At 35.8% G+C, this 23,182-nt stretch overlaps 1 long non-coding RNA gene across 1 annotated transcript in view; it reads left to right on the plus strand.

Annotated features, from left to right (window-relative positions):
- LOC118973283 (uncharacterized) overlaps window positions 1–23,182 on the plus strand; it is an 81,415-nt gene that overhangs the window by 1,769 nt on the left and 56,464 nt on the right. Inside the window, exon 2 of the long non-coding RNA XR_012121052.1 lies at window positions 13,148–13,215. This is a non-coding gene — a long non-coding RNA (uncharacterized lncRNA). The remainder of the gene's footprint in view (window positions 1–13,147; window positions 13,216–23,182) is intronic.

Raw genomic sequence — 23,182 nt, forward strand, 5'->3', positions numbered from 1 at the left:
TATGAGTTGTCGAAAAGAATGACAATAATTGAATAAAAATTTTAAAAGCATGCCTTCAGAGTGGCACTAAAAACAGAAGGAGAGAGGATGAAAGCTTTTCCATTCCAGAAATTGAGAGAATAAATGTGGGACAAATGATAGAATTAAAAAATCATTATTTTCCAAATCAATCACAATTGATTCAGGCAAAGTTCATCATAGGATGCTAAAAGCCACTAGGTGAAAGATCATAGGAGTACAGCATCTTCACATGGTCTCTAAATTTCAAGCCATAATATACTTATTACAAGTAAGTAAGAAAATGTAAAAAAAAAATCACCCCCTTAAACAAATAACCAAAACTGGAATCACTAATAATGGAAATAATGAGACAATTTGATATTATGAACTTAATGTAATCCAATTACAAATAATTAACATCATCTAAGAAATATTTTTACCAAAATGATTTGACCTGCATTTAATCAAGTTTCTGAACAGTTCTTTTAAAAATTCTCCAGATTAAAGAGACTCAAAAGACATTACAACAAAATGCAATCTTGGATCTTAAGTGAGAAAGAGAGAGAGAGGAGAGACTGTGGTACTGTCCTTATACTTGGAAATTTATGCCAAAGCATTTATGGCTGAAAAGTTGTGACTATACCCTAGTTTCAAACGATTCAGAAAAAAAAAATGAAAAATATAGTAAAATATATAAAACAAACACACACAAATATGTATAAAAAGAGGGAAGGTAAATGGTAAAATATTAAAAATGATGAATGTAATTCAGATGCTTATGTATTTTTTAACTTCTCTAACTGAAATTTTTCAAAGTAAGTTAAGGAAAAAGTATGACTTGTACTAATTTCTTTTACATCAAAAAATTTTAATTGGAATCATGTTCTATATAGATAGGTTAATGCCATGGAAAATGGTAGCTGCTGAGTAGATGAAAAAATGAATTTCTATTTTTTAAAAAGAAATAATTGATTTACATAAAATGTCGTCTACAGTGAGCTTAGGGGAAACCCTAGGATAACTAAAGAGCTTTGTTAGATACAAGAGGACAAAAAAAAAGAGGAGTTACATTTATTTGCAGTGGTATAAATTGACAGAATAGAGAGAGAGAGATTCCGTTTGCTTCTATTTTGCCCCTATTATTTCAGTAATAGGAAGTGGTTCTCAGATTGAAAAAAAGAAGAATATGGGTAAGTAGGAATAGCACAATAAAAAGTGAGATTATAAGAGTACCTACTCCCTCTGAGACACATTAAATTCTTTGACCTTAAGCCATTCACACCCAAGAGAAAACTGAAATAATCTGTGAATGACTTAGATGAGCCAATGTCAGGGAGCCCTGAAGAAATGTTGAGCTCATCTGGAAATTAGAAGCCTAGAAACAGGCAAAACAATTTTCAGTTTTTAGAAAGGAAAAAAAGCCTTCCAGAGGACCACAGAGAAAAGCAGGCAATCAAGGGGGTATTTACCTGAGCACATACTCCAAAATATCTACCACAGCTGAATTCTGCCTAACTATATAAATTAAAATTTTATTATGTATTATATGTTAAATTACCCAGAGAAGCTGTAATTTAAAAGAATGCTAGTTGCGCACACAAAATGAATCATCATAATTTAATATGTATTCTAGATACATTCCAATTTTACCATAATCACTCTTATTTATATAAAAATCACTGACAGTCTCTTTCTAACAACTTGACAGCATGTACAAGTTTCAAAAGTATGCACAAGAGGAACTGACCAGTTTTGCTTTAACATCAAAAGTTAGGATGCATATATTTTTGTTATTTACTGCACTACAAACACTAAAATTTGTTATATTCTTTAAAGCCATTGAATTTAAAGCTGTCTGGCACAGCGATCCTATGCGTTTGGATCCACAACATGATCTGAAACAGTGTACAGGATCTGTTTTTAAAGAGGTGTGGAAAATGGACCCCCAAAATCTTTGTAGACTTTTGCTGTAATTTTCATACTTACTGAAATTTGCTAAGATTACTTCCTATATTTTCTCACTTTCCCCCAAAGTCTAACCATTTTACAAATCATGTATTTTCCTCAATGCTTGCCATTAACACCTGTCATAACATGAAGACCCCTCTTCAGACCTTCTTCAGAGCCCTGTCAATCACTGTCATTTGTCCTTGCTCTTTGGTATACTTAGCCACTTTTCAGCATAGTGATAAGACTTACCTAAACTAATTTGAATTAATTTTAGAACTAAAGTTTCACAAGAAAGAAAATATAAATGTTTTATTCTTCACCTTTTTTTCAACTGATTTAACTCTTCCCTTTAAAGCAGTCAGTTAACTAATAAAATTCAATGTAAATAGCATGTCAGCTATATATTTTTTTCTAGCTATATTTCTTTACAGACTATTCCACTATCAATTTCTCTTAAAAAAATAATATCTATGTATATATGTGTATGTGTATATACATGTATATACATATGTATATACAGGAATCTTGTTACATTTTCATTTAAACCAGTAAACGGTAAAGCCAAGATTCCAGAATATTCTGCCTCAAAAGCACATGCATTTAGTTCTTAGCCTCATAAGAAACTGGAAAATGGAGGAATCCGACTGGAAAATGGAGGAATCCGTGACCACAAGAGGATGAAATGAATGTGCTGGCTTTATTCATGTTGAATCTAAAGTGGTTAGACATGCCACATATCAAGTAGAAATTTGGGCTGTAAATAGGTGAAGGGCAGATTTTGAGATACTGATTTTTGGAGTTATCTTCTTATAAGAGATTGTTAAAGCCTTATAAATGAACAGGCTTCTGAGGAATAATGTAGAAACTGCTAAGAGGCTCAAAGATTGAACCTAGAGAACAACCTCAGTAAATGGTAGGGGAAAGAGAAAGCAGGAAAAACTAGAACAGCTGTAGTCAAATTGCTACAAGATTTATGATGCTGAAAGGACAAATAATATAGATAGATTGTTTTAAAAAAATAACCTGAATTAAGTCAAAATGTATTTACTTGACAAACTGTAGATAGTGCTTTAGTAAAACAATAGTGAAATGTATATATATAGTCCCTAACTACACCAAACTAAAAAGTTTCTGTACAGCAAAGGGCACCATCAGTAGAACAAAAAGCCTTCTATGCTATGGGAGAATATATTTGTAAATGACATATCTGACAGGGCTTAACATCCAAAATATATAAAGAACTCACACACCTCAACACCCAAAAAGCAAATAACCCAATTAAAAAATGGGTGAAGTATATGAACAGATACTTCTCCAGAGAAGAAATTCAGATGGCCAACAGGCACATGGAAAGAGGCTCTACATCGCTAATTATCAGGAAAATGCAATTTAAAAGCACAATAAGATATCACCTCACACCAGTTAGGATGACCAACATCCAAAAGACAAGCAACAACAGATGCTGGCAAGGATGCAGGGAAAGGGAAACCCTCCTACACTGTTGGTGAGAATGTAAATTAGTTCAACCATTGTGGAAAGCAATATGGAGGTTCCTCGAAAACTAAAATAGAAATACCATACCCAGGAATTCCACTCCTAGGAATTCACCCTAAGATTGCAGGAGCCCAATTTGAAAAAGACATATGCACCCCTATGTTTATTGCAGCACTATTTACAATAGCCAAGATACGGAAGCAACCTAAGTGTCCATCAGTAGATGAATGGATAAAGAAGATGTGGTACATATACACAATGGAATATTATTCAGCCATAAGAAGAAAACAGATCCCACCATTTGCAATAACATGGATGGAGCTGAAGGGTATTAAGCTCAGTGAAATAAGCCAGGTGGAGAAAGACAAGTACCAAATGATTTCCCTCATTTGTGGAGTATAACAATGAAGCAGAACTGAAGGAACAAAACAGCAACAGACTCACAGACTGGAAGAAGGGACTAGTGGTTACCAAAGGGGAGGGGTGGGGGAGGGAGGGAGAAGGGGATTAAGAGGCATTATGATTGGTACACATGGTGTGGGGTGGGGGGTCATGGGGAAGACAGTGTAGCACAGAGAAGACAAGTAGTGACTGGCATCTTACTACACAGATAGACAGTTACTGGGGTGGGGGTAGGGTGGGGGTAGACTCGATAATATGGGTAAATGTAGTAACCACAATGTTGCTCATGTGAAACCTTCATAAAATTGTATATTAGTGATACCTTAATAAAAATAAATAAATAATAAAATATTCATACTGGAAAAAATATATATGTAGTCCCTTTCCTTAGCTCATCCTGTATGTTAATATTCACTTTATCATCACATCAAAATTTACTGAAAGTGCTAAATATTTTTTAACTACAAATAAGGAAAAATGATTATAGTGATAAAATTACATTTCCAAGATAGCTGTGCCATTCAATGACAAAGCTGGGATTTACACTCAGATCTCCCTCTTAACCAATACACTACTTCTGAAATATGGGACAGGTAGAGATGGAGATCATTTCTAGATTTCTGTCATGAAATTTCTATTATTTCTATTGTGTTTCTGGACATGATATTAAATAACACTGACAAATAATTATTGAACCAATCACATAGTAAGAAAGTTATCTTCTTTCCAATTCTCTAATGGCCTCAAAGAGGAGGTATCAGTTTGGACCAACTTTTTGCTAACCTGCATTTTTAACAAAAAAGATAGCAAGCCTTAAGGTTAAAATCTTATGTAGACAACAACATCTAGCTATAATTTCGTAACATTACTTTGTTTTCAATGTATTTTTTTAATACTTTCTATTTTTGACAAGTTATTCTGGTTTTCCATTTACTGTAGTAAATAAAGTTTCCTGTCTCTCTTCAAAAACATTTATTGAGCAAACAATGCAGGAAGCATTTGGGTATGGAAAAATTGTGAGGGTGTCTTGTGAATGACTACAGCTGGGAAAAACTGCAATATGTGAAACATCTTTCTCCTTTCTGTGATACTCTTAATCATAATCTTGGTGCCAAGGGTCACTTATTAATTTTTCTCCCTCCATTCCTGTCACTCTTCCTAAAGCACTAATCCAAGCAATGCCTTCCATGGGATTATCCGGTTCATATAATAGAGTTTTTCTTTTTTTTATCCCTGTTCACTGCTGTAGGAGCACTAACTGGCATATTGCACTTCGATGGAATATTAGTAGGCCAAAAACGTTTATCTGGGCTTTGAGACTGCTCTCCAATCCAGATCTCTCCACTAGTTTCCCAGGGCTCAAAATAGATCTCTGAATTACTAGCCAGGAGTCACCTTGTATAATTTTACTATAAAGGATTTAGAACTAGAATTTTCTAAGCTCAAGGGAAATAAAGTTTGTTCACATTCACTTTTATGCTCAAAATGTCTCAGTAAAAAATAAACTATTATTAATTCATTATCGGATATTACTTTTCAAAGCTTATGGTTTTTTTACACCTCTGCTCACTCAAAACTACCCAATTAACATCTGTGCTGAACTTTATCAAAGGTACGTTCATTCAGAAGAGGATCAGGTGAGCAGGGATTAAGGGAGGTGTTAGGAGATGGGGCTCTATCTAGTTAGTTCTTTTAAAAACAAACAACTTGGTTTCCAACTTTCTTAGGACCTACATAATGGGAGTTCTTCTAATACAATGTGCTATGTGCCTTTCTATGTATTACTTAGTTCACTTAATCTAAACAACAAAGTTATTAGGGATAGTGTGTGTAAAATGCCCATTTTGTATGAGGAAACTAAGCCCCAACTTGCATAGTTTGTCAATGGCAGAGCTGGGTTTGAGGCTAAACTTGTGATAACAAGTTATCCATCTTCCACTCTCTGCTTCACTCCACTCCATTTGCACATGCCATTCCAGTTGCATTTTTGTGATTTTTATAAACCCCAAACCTACCCTCAATTTGGAGTGGCATGAGAAAACTTGGCAGTGAGGAGAGAGGTTAGGATTCTGAAAAAAGCAAAGAATAAAACAATAAACAAGACAGCCAGACTAAAGAGGTAATGGATCTCTAAATTTCATCAACCAAAAATTTGTCATGATGTTTTCAAATAGATGCTTCAGTAAATGTTTTTGAAAAGTATGACAAGCAATTTTATGATGCTTCTGCTTGAGTCAGAATGAAGGGAAGAGAAGGTAACATTTCAGTTTCTTTTGACAAAAGTTATCCAAATCATTCCTCCAAAAATTCTCCAAAATTCTAAGATGTCAGATAAAATCATTGCTAATTAAATGTTAAGTATACATAATTTATTAGTGTGATCCAAATTTGCACAGACCTTACCTGCTTGAGGTAGTCAAATGAAGCAACATTAGCATTTACATGCCAGTTTTCCTGTCACTCTTCACAACATAGCTACAGATTTAAACATTAGTTTCCTAACTCCTCTATCCCTACCCCTGCAATAACTAATCCTAGTTTTGCAAGAATTCCTCAGGAGCTGTGAACCCATGGACAGCAACAGTCCTCTACAGTCTTTTGTTCTGGCTTCCTTGCTCTGTCCACTGGCTTGCGACCTACTAGAGGAAAGTGCTTGGATGTAATTGTCCCATGACCTCTCTGAAAATGCTGTTTCTCTGTCTAGGAGATTGTTTATTACTGTTTTACAAGTCTGCAAATCTCCTGTGTCAAATAGCAATGTGTTTCCTCCGCTGTGTCATGTGCATAAAATGGAAACTTGCCCCTCTCCAAATCCTGGTTGCACTTGTATCACCTAGGACACAAGGCAGCTCTGCTTACTCTATGGGTCTCACAAATTCCTTTTGAAACAGGTTTCACTTCAGCTCTCATATTCCCTGAAGCTCAAACAAGAAATTTTAAGGAAAAGGGTTGAAGAATAGACACTACATGGCTTTCTCCACTTTTCTGTCTTGTTGAAAACTGTCCACACATCTGGATCATGCAAGTAGATGATAGGGAGGTCACAAGCCAGTCTGTTTACCAGACACGTCTATACTATTTAAATCTCAGCTGAGAAACACCCTCCCACAATGTTTCAAAAAATTAGATTTCTTATACATTAGAGTTGTTTTCCTTTTACATAGATGGATGGTTTTAAATACATTAAGCTCCTTTTTAATCAATAAACAAACTCAGACACATTTTGTGGGATATTTATAAGGTAAATTACAATAGAATTGAGATTTAGCAAACCTGAGTTCAACTCCTGACACCAGAATAACAAGTGGAATGGCCCCACTTGAATTATTTACTCTTGACCCTTGAATAACAGGTTTGAACTCCATGAGTCTACTTGTATGGAGATTTTTTTCAGTAAGTATGTTGGAAAATTTTCTGGAGATTTGTGACAATTTGAAAACCTTGCAGACGAACTATGTAGAAATATCAAAAAATTCATAAAAAGTTAGGCATGTCATGAATGCATAAAATATATGTAGATACTATTCTATTTTACCATAAACCAACATAAAGCTATTATTAGTTATGTTTTTGGGGAGTCAAAAGTTACTTGAAGATTTTTGATATTATGGGGCTTTCGTGCCCCTAACCCCCTCTTGTTCAAGGATCAGGCGTACTTCCCTGGGACTCTTGTTTTTCTTCAGAGGGTTGGATTTCTGGATAACTGGATTATAAAACCCTCTTAGACCCTCTTAATTTCAATGATTTCAAGTGTAATTAGATTATTTCATATTATTGGTAGGCTGGCAAATTCTATCTTCAAAGATGGCAGGACCAATATATACCCCATCTCACATGCTCTCCTTCCTTTAACAGTCACATGCCTCCACTGACAAGAGGAATTAATATTTCCACCTTTCAGGTCTCTGTAATTTCTTTGACCATTTGAATGTAGCAGAAGTAAGGCTGCTTGATTTCTGAGGCTAAATCATAAATAGCAAAACAGCTTCAGTGTAGTGTGTTTTCCTCTCTGTCTCCCTATCTGTCTTGTTCTTGCCCTTAGAGCCCCAACCACCGTACTGCGAGGAAGCTCAGGTCACACAGAGAGGTTACATGTAGGTGTTTCAGCCACCAGCCTTAGTTAGGCCCTCCAACCAATCATCACCGGCTACTGGCAGATGTGGGAGTGAACGAGCCTCTAGATGATTTAGCCTTCCTTCAGCCTTTGACTCTTCCAGCTGAGGCTTCAGCAGAGAACAGCTGAGCCTACGGTGCTCTGCCTGTTTTCTGTTTCTGATCCACAGGAAACATGAAACAGAATAAGTGATTGTTATTATTTTAAGCCATTAGGTTTTGGGGTGATCTGCTAGACAGACAAAGTAACCAGAATCTGGGATATGAGAAAACACCATATACAACTGCCTGCGACGTGGCGCTGTGCTAGTCCCTGGTTTGCACTGTTTCCTTAGTCTGCTCTATGACTCAGTTATTTGCTTTCATGCTGTTATTGGGCAAGTTTGTGATTTGTTTTATGCCAAGTTTTTGGTCACTAATGCAACTCTCAGGTATAGTGTTAACCTTTGGGAAAAACATTGAAAACTTTAAGATGTTCCAGTTCCTAATACTGGTCCCAGAAATGCCCTGGGCTGCCAGATTCGTACAGAGGAAAAACTACTGTGAGGTTACGAAGGCCCATTTCAGAAATGTTTTCATGTTGACAGTTTTGAAAAAAATATTTTTTAAATGGTTAAAATTGAACTCCAAACTGTCTTCCCTCTCTGAGATTTAACTATGTAAAATTATCAACATATCTATTTCTCAAATGTCTTTTTAAAAGAGGAATTTTAGTTACTATTATAAAATATTTCTTCTGCCTCCTCGCATAATAACTAATATCCATTTTTCTTAAGCTTTGCTGAAGGTAAGAAGTATAAGGAAAAAAGTGGTCAAATGAGATAGAGGTGTTTACTCTTATAATATTTGAAAAATATGTTTTATTCCAGACCCTGACTTTTTTTATACAAATGCACCTGGGGCTTATATGTAATGTTTGAGGAAGATACCTATTTCCCCAGACTCTGTTATGGAATACTAGATATAGTAATACAGTAAAATTTTATGTGTATATATATATATATATACATATATATGTACATAGATATTGATATGTTTAATTTTAAGCATTCATTATGATTGGTGTTAATTAGTATGAGACAAATATTATAAATATTATTATCATCATTACTATTATTGAAATATACTTGGAGCAGAAATTCAACTCATATTGAGTTTATAGCAGCAATTCAAACTGCTTTGTTTTATCGGTCATCAACAAATAGAACAGATGCAGCATTTTGTTGACAGATAATATTCAGTAGTATATTGCATCTTGAGCTAGAAACACTGGTGAATATTAAAGTCATAAATAATTCAATCCTTTGTAGTGACAGTGTATAACCTCAAAATAACCCTGTTCAATCTGAAGCCACTGGTAATGTCCCAAAGTTCAGCAAGGCCAAATCATGCCCTGCCATATATAGTAACACACTATACTACAGAGTTTCAACAAAGAAAATACAGTTAGCATAATAATGAGGCATTAGCTGAAAAGCACATGGAGTTGTTGACCTGAAACAAAAAATTTACGGAGAGGATGTGTTCTGAAGGATGCTGACAAAGTAATTAAAGTAACTGGAGAAATAAACCCAGCTTAAGACTTAGCAAGTCATAAGTCCTGTCTTAGTCACTTAACCTCTAACTTATGCTCCCTGATCCTTACAGACTATTTTAATATTCAGTTATTCGATAGATTAAATTCAGAGCATTGCCATATTTAATCCCAATGCTCCTGCCACAAGCACCTCTATCCCAATACCAAACTTTGCATGATTTCCATAATATGCTAATGTCTTTTCCTTTTTGCTGGCTCTTTACTTACTGTGTGTGCTCTTAGCCTTGACTATCTGTCTTTTTCTTTCCTCAGGTTTCACTTCTGTGAACCCTCAGCTGATTTACCCAGACACAACTGCTGCCTCCTATCCCTATGTTCATGTCATTTTCTACAGTTCTCACTGCACCACACTGATATCACTTTTCTATTTATTCATCTATTTCTCTTTTTATATTATGAGGTGCTTAAACATAGGGACCATTACAGGTATACCTTGGAGATACTGTGAGTTCAGTTCCAGACCATCACAATAAAGCAAGCCCAATGAATTTTTTTGGTTTCCCAGTGCACATAACAGTTGTGTTTATACTGTACTGTAGTCTATTAAGCATGCAATTGCATGTCTAAAAAGACAGTGTACGTATCTTAATGTAAAAATGAAGGTTATTGTTAATCATTACCAGAAAGTGCTAGCCATCACCTGAGCTTTCGGCAAGCCATAATCGTTTTGGTCGTGGAGGGTGCTGCCTCGATGCAGACGGCTGCCGACTCATCAGGTGGTGGTGGCTGAAGGTCGGGGTGGCTGTGCCAACGAGGATATTTGCCACGTTGATTGACTCTTCCTTTCACAAACAATTTCTCTATAGCATTCAATACTGTTTGATAGTATTGTACCACAGTAGGACTTCTGTCAAAATTGGAATAAATTCTCCCAAGCCCCCCTCATTCTTTACCAACAAAGTGTAAGTAACATTCTAAATGTTTTTCTGTCACTTTAACAGTCTTCACAGCATCTTCATCAGGAGTAGATTCCATTTCAAGAAACTACTTTCTTTGCTCATCCATAAAAAGCAACTCTTCAGCCATTACAGTTTTATCATGAAATTGCATCAGTTCAGTCCCATCTTCAGGTTCCACTTCTAATTAGTTCTCTTGCTGCTTCTACCGCATCTGCAGTTACTTCCTCCACTGAAGTCTTGCACCCCTCAAAGTCATCCACGAGAGTTGGAATCAACTTCTTCCCAACTCCTGATATGTTGATACTTTGACCTTTTCCCATGAGCCATGACTATTCTTAATGGCTAGGATGGTGAATCCTTTCCAGAAGGTTTTCCATTCACTTTGCACAGATCCATCAGAGGAATCACTATGGCCGATAAAGTCTTATGAAATGTATTTTCTTCAATAGTAAGACTTGAAAGTCAAATTACTTTTTGGTCCATGGGCTACAGAATGGATGTTGTATTAATCAGGCTTGAAAACAACATGAATCTCATTGGAAATCAACATTGGAGCTCTGGGGTAACCAGGTACCTTTGTCAGTGACAACAGTCATATTTTTTTGAAAGGAATGTTTTCCTGAGCAGTAGGTCTCAATAGTTGGCTTAAAATATTCAGTAAACCTTGTTGTAAACAGATGTGCTGTCGTCCAGGCTTTATTGTTTCATTTGTAGAACTCAGGCAGAGTAGACTTGGTCCAATTCTTAAGGGCCCTGGAATTTCCAGAATGCTTAATGAGCATTGGCTTCAGCAGAAAGTCACCAGCTGCAACAGGCCTTAACAAGAGTGTCAGTCTGTCCTTTGAAGCTTTGAAGCTAGGAATTGACTTCTCTCTAGTTTTGGAAGCCCTAGATGTCATCTTCTTCCAATAAAATCTGTTTCATCTACATTGAAAATCTGTTCTTTCATGTAATTACTGTCATTAACTATCTTAGCTGGATCTTCTGGGTAATTTGCTGCAGCTTCTACATCAGCACTTGTTGCCTCACCTGGCATTTTTTGATGGTGGAGACAGGTTCTTCCCTTACACCTCATGAACCAATCTCACTAGCTTCCAACTTTTCTTCTGCAGCTTCCTTACCTCTCTCAGCCTTCATAGAACCAAAGAGAGTTAGGGCTCTGCTCTGGATTAGGCTTTGCCTTAAGGGAATGTTGTGGCTGTTTTGACTTTCTATCCAGATCACTAAAACTTTCTCCATAGCAGCTACGAGGCTGTTTCACCTCCTACTCTTTTCTGTGTTCACTGGAGTAAAACTTCTAATTTCCTTCAAGAACCTTGCCTTTGCATTCACATCCTGGCTAACTTCATCACAGCAGGCCTAGCTTTTGGCCTATCTCGACTTTCAACATGCCTTTCTCACTAAGCATAATCAGTTCTAGGTTTGATTTAAAGTGAGAGATGTCTGACTTTTCCTTTCACTTGAACACATAGATGCCATTGTTGGGCCATTAACTGGCCTAATTTCAATATCATTGTGTCTCAGGGAATAGGGAAGTCAAGGAGAAGGAGACAGATGGGGCAATGGCTGGTGAGTGAAACAGTCAGAACACACACAACATTTATTAAGTTTGCCGTCTTATATGGGTACAGTTTATGGTGTCCCAAAACAATTTCAGTAATAACATCAAATATCTCTGATTAAAGAACACCATAACACATGGTCATAATGAAAAAAGTTCAAAATATTGCAGGAATTCTAAAAATGTGACAGAGACATACAGTGAACAAATGCTCTGATAGGCTTGCTCAGTGCAGGGTTGCCACACACCTTTAATTTGTAAAACTGCAGTATCTGCAAATCACAGTAAAGTGAAACAATAAAATGAAGTATTCCTTTTACTACACTGCGCAGTCACAAAGTTTGGTGGCCAAAAGTAGGGAGTTAGAAGCTAGACACCAGGTTTGAATCCCAACTCCACCTTTCATTAGCAGTGTGATACTGGAAGAGCTCCTTAGCTTCTGACCCTTGTTATCTTCTAATGCACCATCCTAACCGGATTGCTTGGAGGATTAAATGAGGTGAAATGCATTTACAGTACCTCCTGCCCCATAGCAAGTACTCAATAAAAATTGGTTACTGAATGTGATAAATATATGCTGTCATCTGATTATCTCAGATTTTTTCGGTTCGATCAGACTTACAGACTGAAATTAGTGTACTGATACCATTTGTCCTTTCTGGATTAAAAGAACTTCATGCGCTTATAAATGCTATCCAACAATTTCCAATGCATCATAGGTAAGAAAAAGAATCCTAAAGATAATATTTGACTCAATACCTTCACCTGTTCCAGGACATCCTCAAAAACACAAAATCATCATCATCATCACAATAAGTTGTCAACTTATGCCAAATTCATTCCCCCAAAATCTTTCTTTATTAATATGGGAGAGCATTTAAATTAATTTGTTAAAATTTAAATATGGAAATGAATACATCATTGCCACTATAACAAATGTTATTTTATGGTATATGAAATATTCAAAATATATTACTTTTAATATCTTTAGAAATGGTGACTAATGATAAAGAAATAGGAACAATGGAAGAATAGTTTTCTATGCTATTTTCTAATACAATAGCACTGGCATTACGCTTAGACCTATACTAAATAGTGCAAAAGTTAATATTGCAAAATATAAATTCACAGGGTCACAAGAACATAACCAATCAGCAAAGGCCGCAGTCCAGGAAGTGACTTGTTCAGTATGCAGGAAGGTAAGTGAACTCAGTCTGGACTCTGATTGTGTTCCTGCTACAGGGCCAGGAGCTTGAAACATTTCACATTCTTCAGTATCAAACTCACCTTAAGGATGAATTTAATCTGGGTAATTGACTGCATATAGGATAACCTTATTCATAGCCCTGTACAGTAATAATGATGAACTGCCAACTGCTTGAAGCCATAGTCCTGAATACAGGATGGTGACTGAATGAAGTAGATATGTTCTTGGAGAGCAGAGAAGTCAGAGGTCCTTCTGGAAACTAGAGAGTGTTTCCGAAATAGAGCAGAAATGAACCCTGTCTTTCCCATCCATGCCAACCTCTTAGTTGAGTAAGGCCTGGAGATAACTTCCTCTTCTCCACAGGAAAATGCAAAGTAAAACTAAGGATAGCTCCTACTACTTAAAAACAGCATGCAGAAGGTGGGAGGTAAGCACTGAGCTGAATAATAATACTGTTCAGCATTTCCCTCCATTATCATGGCTCTTCATTTCTTCTCGTACTCAAGCTCTTTTCAGAAATGTCAAGTAAATAGCCAATATGGTATTACCTCGAAATGCACACTCTATCTACAAATAGTGGGAGGTTTTGATCCTTATTATATATAAACTGTAAGGCTTTTAAAATTCAAGGCTCTTAGAAAAGCCTAAGTAAATTCATTCATCCTCAAATTTAGACCTTCCAGCAGATGATAGCTTAAAAATTGATTATTCTGAGCTTAACAAAGTAAAATGAGATTTTCCAGTAAGTACTAATAAGGGGCATTAAATGTAATGGGTAAAAATGTAAATAGATTGACAATGCCTTGAATTTCTCTAATTTTTGTTCATCACACTTCCAACTATTTATTAAGTGTATTTTTTGTTCCTGATGCAGCATTTTATAGGTATTCTTTCATTCATTTTAATAATGAAGAAACTTCATATATATGTACATATATAAATATATGTTTTAAAATATATGCATGTAAATATATGTATATATACACACACATCTATACATGGGAAGTTAGGTAACTATCTTTTGGTAATTTTGATGGTAAATGAGTTAAAAAGAGACTCCAGTATCCTGAGCAATTCAAGGCAATAAATATATTACCTGTCACAAATTCTCAACCAATAGCCCCAGCTAAGACCTCTGTTACACTGTTGACTAACTGAAAAAAAGTAGAAGGTTTTTTTTCTTTAACCCATCCTATATCTGTAGGTAGCATTATGTAGTAATAAGTTAGGATTTACTAGTTACAGGACTGTGACTGAACCAGTAGAGAAATACCTTTCTTACTGAAGGCAATATTCTCAGGGATATGCAGTTATTAACTTAACCAGGGTACAGATAATTTTTGACACTCTGCTTTGAAGCAAAACACCAAAACTACCTTCTCCAGTTCTTCTCACCCCATTCTCATTGAACCCCATCCATTTGTCCCCTCACTTCACTGAAACTGATCTTGTGAAGGTCACCACTGCTTCCAGGGCTCAGTCTTTCCTCCTCACTCTGTTTGATGAATCAGCCTTGACACTGAGCATGGCTGAGTACTTCTGCCTCCCTGATACACATTCTGCACTTGGCTTGTAGGACACTATACTCTTAATTTTTCTCCTACAAGAAAGCCAAAAACGTCATAGAAATTGACCCATTTGAAAGATTAAAAATACACATCTGTGTTTAGGCATTCTTTGCCAATGCCTGTAATCCAAGATGCCTGAGAATCTGGTGACCTAAGGTTTGCAGTATAGTAAACACAAAATCCTCTGCCCCAAACTAGACAAATGCAAACAAAGTAGGAGTGGGGAAACCTAACATGAGATGAGATTGGCACTTTATAAAATCTAGTGCTCGTGTTCTTATCTAGAATCTCTTATTATGAATTCTCTTCTTGCAAAAGAGGATGATTATTCTAATTGCAAATATTCAGTGGGCTTGCAGCTTGGGGGCTAAAAGCTGCTTAGTTATTGCCTCTTCACTTGCAGACCATATGTTCACTGTGCTGTCAGATAAAGGCCTTGACACTGAGGTCTAGGCAAACAAAAAGAAACTGAGAGTAGTTGCTAAGAAGTACAAATCCCCTGCCCAGATTCAAGTTGAAAGACTCTAATTTAACAAGATAAACAGATTTGGTGATTAACCCATGGAATTGTAAACTCAGAGCCAAATAAATTCTTAAATTGTATTGCTAGAGAAATCTCAAATTTAGTAAACAAATGTTGGTGATTGTTCAACCCTCAAGTCCTAACTAATCCCTTGACCTCCTGTCAGTGATGTTCTAATAAATGGTAAAACTGGCTGAAAGGAGGGGGACCCTGATATGTAGCATTTGATGATTTCTATGGTATAAATACTTCCACTATAGCCATTTCTAGCTGCCAAAGTATGTCACTGAATACAGAGCTGGGAAGAGATACACACAATTGACTCTCACACCCCTGTAGTCTTTGTACCAACAGGAAGCAGACTGAGAACTCCTCCCTAATGCTCATTATCTGTGAAGGATATAGACAAGGGAGATGTTTTCAGAGAGAGGACCAGAGGCAACTAGATTGTTTTATCTTTATACTTAAGCTTCCTCAGATTCCCTTAGCCACAGTCAGCTTCTTTAAATAGAATGCTACTATTAAAAAAACAAAATAAAATCATATTTAAGATAGAATATTATTTACCTTGTTTCCTATCTATTATCTTTGCAAAAGCTCCATAAAATTAATACACAAAAACCCTTGCATATTTTGTTTATTAAATTAAATCGAAAAATTGAGATTTCCATAGTAGCTGCTTTCTATGACATTGCCCGAGCCCTGTCATCTATGATCAAAAATTCTGCTGCCATCAAGATCTTGTCTCTGCTGTGTTCCATTTAGTGTTATTGACCCTCAGACCTGTCTGTACAGAAATTGGGATGATAAATAGCTCATATAAATAAATCGTTTATATTATTGCAATAGAAGGACATACTTTAACAAAATATCCCTTTTTGTCATGGCTTATAGTAATATTTTGGAACAAGCTGAACTTTTGGTGTCCTTCAAATCAACATTGTACTGGTAACTGCCAGTTTGTCAAATTATTGCAACAATCCTAGTGACTTCTTTTTAAGACATAAATTAAATATATTTTGAAAGAGCAGGGGGTTTTTAATGACAAAACTTTTTTACACAAGAAAATTAAGTATCATCTTATACAGATAAATGTAAGCCATGCATAAATTAATATTTCTGTTCCTTACATTTAATGATCTGTAACATAAAATAATATTTGATCTTTCATTGAACCAACATGTTACATTTTTTTCTCTTTTTTAAACAATATGCTTCTTTAACATTTCATCTTCCTGTTAGGTAGAAAGATAGCCATGAGCAGCCAGGGAAGGGGAAGATAAGGTTCAACGTAAAAACCACCCAGTTAGGGGGTCCCACTTGAAGACAACAAAGGCTTTGCAGGGAGATAATTTCCTTGCCTACTGGGGCCAGGCCAAACTGGTCTCCAAAACCAGATCACAGTACAGTCACAATTGAAAAAAACTAAACTGCCGAACCACAACTTATCATAATCTCATTAAAATAAAATTGTGATTTCCCCCCCACCCCCTGCTTCACGGGATTTTCTTTGGACATTTTGGAAAGAAATGCGCACCAAGGGGAATGGGTGTATAACTAGAACTGTCAATCAAATGACCTCACCCTGTCAATCAAAGAGATGCCTCCTGGCTAGGACATAAATAAATAGACCCTCCCCTAAAAGGTCAGGTCCTTTGTCTACCTTGACCCTAGCCCACTCTTCCCTTGGAGTGTATTCAAATAAAACTTTCACTCTGCTTCACTATTGTGTCTCTGCCTTTCCATTTTTTGTTTCAGCAGGGACAAGAGCCTGAGGAGAACAAACTCGACCTGTAACATTTCCATTCTTATATTTATAAGAATGTTCCCCTTACTTCATCAGGGTCAGATAAATTCCCAGGTTGTTTCTTGAACTATCAGAACTCAGTTAGTGGTCTCAGAAAGAATGTAATTTGAACAGAGTGAAGCAGGGAATTTGTGCAGTCAAGAAGGAAAGAAATTAGACACCAAATTTATGTCTTAAGGAAAATATGTAGGCACTTAATGGGATCCAGAGAACATTTGTTCTTAATCAGCTGTGCTAGGGCTAGACCAGCACTCATTCAGAGCTCAGAGGGCACTTCCCAGAGAATAGATAAATTAAGTAAATGCTTTATCTAGTCCTTCGGCTTCAATTTCTTTTTCCTTGAGATAGAAGTGGATTCACTGTGCTTGTTTTATAGAGTTTGAAAAAAAAGGAAACCTTAATCACAATCACTTAAAAGCATTGTCTATTTCTACTCTGCATTGGAATTCTACTCTGCAGGCATTTCAGGGATCTGCCTGAGGAAAACTGAGTTGGGGGGTATGTTTAGTTTGGGTTTTGTGGTATATAGTTATGCAGTTTGTAAGCACTTTCCTCCATAGTTGTTATTGTCAACTGTCCCAGAGTAGGAATGACTTCCAGGAATCTTCCTAAACCTCACTGTGCAGACCCACCCATCATTAGGATACATGAACATCAGTGACAAATTGGTTAATGAATACTGTCTAAGAGATCTTGAAATGTCATGAAATCCTGTAGCTCATGTATGAAAGAAACTTGATAGAGGTTTCCCAAATTTAGCAGCAATATTAAAATCAAACATGGACTTTATTAACTAGGACCTTTGTAAACTTTATGGATCTTTTGTAAACTGTCCTAAGAATAAACAAGTTTAAATTAACTGTGCTAGAGGAAAGGCTGAATTGTTTTTCTAGTCTCTGGATAAAAATTATATTCTGAAATGACTGTCATATGAAGAGACAATGAGTACAGAGCTAAAAAGTGTAAGGAAAAGAAGTATTATAGAAATATATCAGGCAGCTCATCAATTAGAAGAACTTTGTTAATTTACTGCATTTTGTGATCTTTGTGGCATTTCAGGATTTTGATATTTGTAATTTATTATGATTCCTACTGTCTAAGTAAATATTCAATTCCTTACCAAATTTTACATTTATAATTTTGTATTTTTTCTTAAAGAAACTTCCCTCCCTAAATTACATATGCTTCATGCTATACAATACCTGGGTCCACACATGCCTTCAAAATAAATGTCAATACAATTCTATTTGAATGCAAAGTAAAACATTCTATTATCTAGGAAATTCCAAATATCTAGATGATTTGTTGAATTTTTTTAATCTGTCATCAAAATGACTAATAAGATAATTATAATAAATGATGGTTATTCCAGTAACACACACATCAAATGTGATTTACACCCTCTGCCCAATCCCTAGGAAGTGAGTTATCAGGTCCATGAGGGTTCAATCCTACTAAGAATTAAAAGAAGTTTAAAATTACTCTGGTTATCATGGAAAACCATGTTCTGTCTCTTTGCCTCCTTATCATATGATTCATCTCATCTGAACACAGCAAGTTTTTCCTTTACATTTTTATTCACTATCTTTTGGCTAAACATAAAACAGTAGCTATCAATTTCTCACCAGTCCTTGAACATTCTTAAGTTGAAATAATTTTAGAGTAGTTATTCATGGGGTTTGCAAGTTGAAATGAAAAATGCACTGAAAATCAATTTCATTATAAGCTTTGAAGTAAAGGGATGTTGCATCAAAAAGCCTGACTGGTTGGTAGGTGGTATTTACTTATTTTATTCTGGAATGCTACAGCACAGCAGCTTTTTAAACCACTGAAAAACCCAGCTGGTGATTTTCTGAAATACATCCCCTGTACATAATCAGGGAAGTCTCAGCTTGACTGGGTGTTTGCACAGAATTCACTGAAAAGAGTACATCTGTAGTATTTCATGACAGTGACTTCATTTATAACATTATGCACTTTCCCTCTCATCGTGGATGCTTCTGTTAGTGATCCCATTTTTTAGCAGGCTGGTTATTTTCTCTGATGGGTATCAAAAGATTAAGACTAGTAAATGGGCCTCAGAACCCTGAGGACAGTTCAAAAATCAAAGTTTTCAGTATGTAATGGGCCAAAAGCCTAAGGTTTTAAAGCCATGCATACACAAGCAATGTGAAGTGGAAAACAGCCATTGAAACTCAGAAATTTTAATAGCCCAAAGTGTTTCTAACTTCTATGGGAAACCAGAGCTCATCCCTTATCCTATTCTCTCTAGTGAAAGGAGTCAAGCGCAAATAGAGTCCTAAACGCATGCAATTTAAGTCAATACCAGAAGACAATTTAATGGAAATTGCAAAGACATAGTTAATAGAATTAAAATGATATCACCATCTTCTGTTTCTATGCCACTAGGCTGGCTTTCTCCACTCTCTTCTCCTCACTGTGACTAATTCGTCAAGGTAGGGCCTATGGGTATTTCTTGTAAAAGAACTCTACCCCACCCCACCCCAGTTTAAATGATGAAGTAGTCCTTCAGGGACTGGGATATCCTAGAGCAAATAGAGGGCTATCCAACAGGCAAATCTGTATTGAAGATGCCATAACTTTGGAAGGTCTATTTAGTGACTAAGTGGGGCCAGGAGGTGAAGACGTGCAAGCTCCTCTTCAGTCCTTAAAGGCAGGGCACTCGTTTTCTCTGCCAGGCTTCACAAGTGAAGTTTCAGGAAGCTAATGTCAGTGATTTAAGCCAATAAAAGAGGACTGAGGAGAAGGCCCTTAACCTGCTTCTGGTGTAATCTAAAGTTATTCTCATGGATCTCATGTCCAACTGCTGTACCAAGCAGGTAGCCAAATAGGGGTTTTGTCAGAAGCCCAACCATCAGGCTTGCATATCACAGTGACTGTGAACATCAGACAGGTAACATGACAGACCAGGTACACCAGGCCTAAGGGGAAGAGCATCATGAGTGCCATGATAAACCATCATGCCTTTCACCTTCAAGGTCAGGGTGCCCATGAGTAAGGAGTAGAACTGTGGTAGACTGGAGTTCCTGCCTTGTCTGAAGTGAACAGCTGCCCCTCAACTCCAGCTGATTGCTGCCAAGCATTCTTATTTTTCAAGGGAAATTGGAAATCTGGATTTTTGTGTGAAATCTGATTTTAAAGTTTCCTCAATTAATTGAAACTTTTTGCAGGTTAAGCAAAAAATAACTGCAAACTAGAGGTGGTTAATGGGACAACAATGTGCAGTCTCTGCCAGGTGTGTACCATACATCATGTGATCTTAAAGTTCCACTGACTCTTTGTGGCAGTTAAGTTGTTGCCTAAGGAATCAGGAGATCTAGTGTTCCTATATCTATATCAGGTGTTGGAACTGACACTACCTACTTTATAAGGAATAGATTCTAAAAACAAAATGGGGAGATTAGAATTCAAAATAGTGTAAATATTATTTTGCTTCGAATTGGGATTGAAAGTGTTAATTTTGCTTTCATTTGCAACTAAAAAGCTGGGTGGAAAGAGAAAAACCAATGGGAATAGACCAAGCTATAAATTACAGAGAACTCAGAAAGATTGAAATGCTATAAAACACTGAAGTTGACAATACTTAATGTGGATGAGATTTTGAGCATAAGTTTTTATGTAGTATAAATTACTCTATACTCTAATTTTTAGAATAGGTAATGTCAGCACCCAGAAAAAAATAAATTACACTAAATTTGGAAGTAAGAATACAAAGTTCTATCTATAGAAAATCTGAAAGCTTACCACCACAATATGATTCAACTAAGGGGAAAATTTAAAAAAACTGTAGCACATTTACTTCATTTTACAACTGTAATAAAATAAGTGCATTTATTAAGGAAAAAAATGGATTAATTTAAAAGAAATAAGCCATAGGCTTTTTGCAGATAATTTAAAAATAATTGGAAGCTCAGGAAAATGTGTGGCATGAATTAAAAAGACGAGATTTCTTGAAGAAGAAAAAATGTTTCATGGTTGATTGCAATGTCTAAAATAATACAGTGTCAAAGATGCTATACAGATACAGAAAAGGATAGAACATTTCTTGAAAAATGTAAAGATTGCTCATGGGGAAGATCAGGTGAAAGTAAAATTAAGTGAGGAAAAAATATTCAGAACTGAGCTTGAATTAATATCTCAGTGATGTATAGAAACACACACACACAGAACCAGTAAAATGGGAAAACTGAGTAAGTTGATGGATTGGTCATGTTAACATGTTAATATCTTTGTTGTGCTATTATACTATTGCTTTGCAAGATGTCACCCTTGGGAAACTGGTTAAAGGGTTCCTACAATCTCTATATCATTTCTTATAACTATATGTGAATCTACAATGATCTCAAAATAAAAATTTTAATTTTAGAACAGTCATAAAAATGTAAAGTATCAATGATAAGGTTTTAAAATACTGAAAGGTAGGAATCTCACTAGATAGGAACTTAATAATGACAGTGTAAAACATGTACAGGGAAAAATAGAGAGTAAATTAGTTGTTGGCTTCAGTCAGAGAAAGACATGAGAGAACTTCTCATTCTGTATTTCCCATTGGAAGAGAAAGGTAGCTGGTACTATACCAAATATTGGCAAGTGCACATATTAGCCTCCTGTTAGTAGTAATTAAGTGATGGTAGTTCAGAATATGTAACTTGTCTCTATTAGCCATTGTGAGCCTGAGGGTAGGCACACTGTCTTATTATCTTTATACACCTATTACCTATGAGGGTACCTGGAACATAGTAAACATTCAGGAAATGCTTATTTTTCTATTAAAAAAAAAAGGAAGAATGAGGGAGCAAAGACCTGAGGATTAGTGTAATGCCAGGGAAAGCAGTATCCTCAGGAGACAGGCTAAGTCAGTAACTAAGTGAATGGCCACTGTGCTTTGACTGACTGGATTCAAATACGAGCTCTGTCCCTCAGTAGCTGGACAAGTTATTCAAACTCTCTATAATCCTTAAATACATACCCTTGAAGTGAGGATGATGATAATAAAACCACCCACTTCACAGGTTTTTGGACGTTATGCAACAAGAGCACATTAGAAGAGTCTAGTACACAATAAATGCTCAGAGAACCTTAGTCGATACCATCCATAAGGAAGATCCTAGTGCTAATTTTGAGAACCACAGGCCAGTAATCTTTCTTCCACATTGGGTAAATTAATTAAAAGTAGAATAATAACCACTAGAAAAAAAGATAAATAGAGTAAATGCAAGAACATAATCCTTGTACATCTGCTGAAGTTCTTCATAAAAACAATTGTTTATTAAATACTTAGTAAATGGCAGATACCTTATGAAGTATTTAACTTAACTCTAATAATAACACTAAGTAGGTATTATTATTTTGCCCAGTTTACACATGAAGAAAACAAAACAAACACTAAGTAGGTATTATTATTATGCCCAGTTTACACATGAAAAAAAGAGGTCAATTAGTTAGTCAACTAACCAATGAAGTCAAATAACTTTAAATTGGAGAAGCCAAACTTTAAGCTGAGGGGTTGCCTTGAGATCCCATGCTTTGACATCCACATAACAGTTGCTCTTTTTAGGGAATAAAGAAAATTAAAGCATGATCAAGGATCTAAATACAAAAGGACATACTGTAGATTATCAAACAGTACATACTTTATTAGACAGCAAACACCAAAAATTGTGAAAAGGGGGTCTCAAATATTAACATAAATTATTTCTAAAGGCTATCTAGTATAGAGGCAGTTTTATAGGTAAAAAAGTATGTATGAATTCTTTGCATCCTAATGCCTCAATGATTCTAGGGAGAAGCAACTAAAATGATCAAGTAATTTCTGGAAGAAAAAACAGAAAATTAGTGATTTGGTTGCCTCTGAAAAAACCCAAGTGACTGGATGACACAGAGGTTACAGACTTATCCTTCACTATATAACATTTAGACTTTTCTAATATCTATTTTTTAACCATGTATGTATTCACAAAAGAGATGATTAAAAAAAAAAAAGACCAGGGCTTTAAGACTATGTTTGAATATCCACTTTGATGCTATAGAAAACTAAAGT

The sequence above is a fragment of the Manis javanica genome, chromosome 9, assembly GCF_040802235.1.
Source record: "Manis javanica isolate MJ-LG chromosome 9, MJ_LKY, whole genome shotgun sequence".
Lineage (NCBI taxonomy): Eukaryota > Metazoa > Chordata > Mammalia > Pholidota > Manidae > Manis > Manis javanica.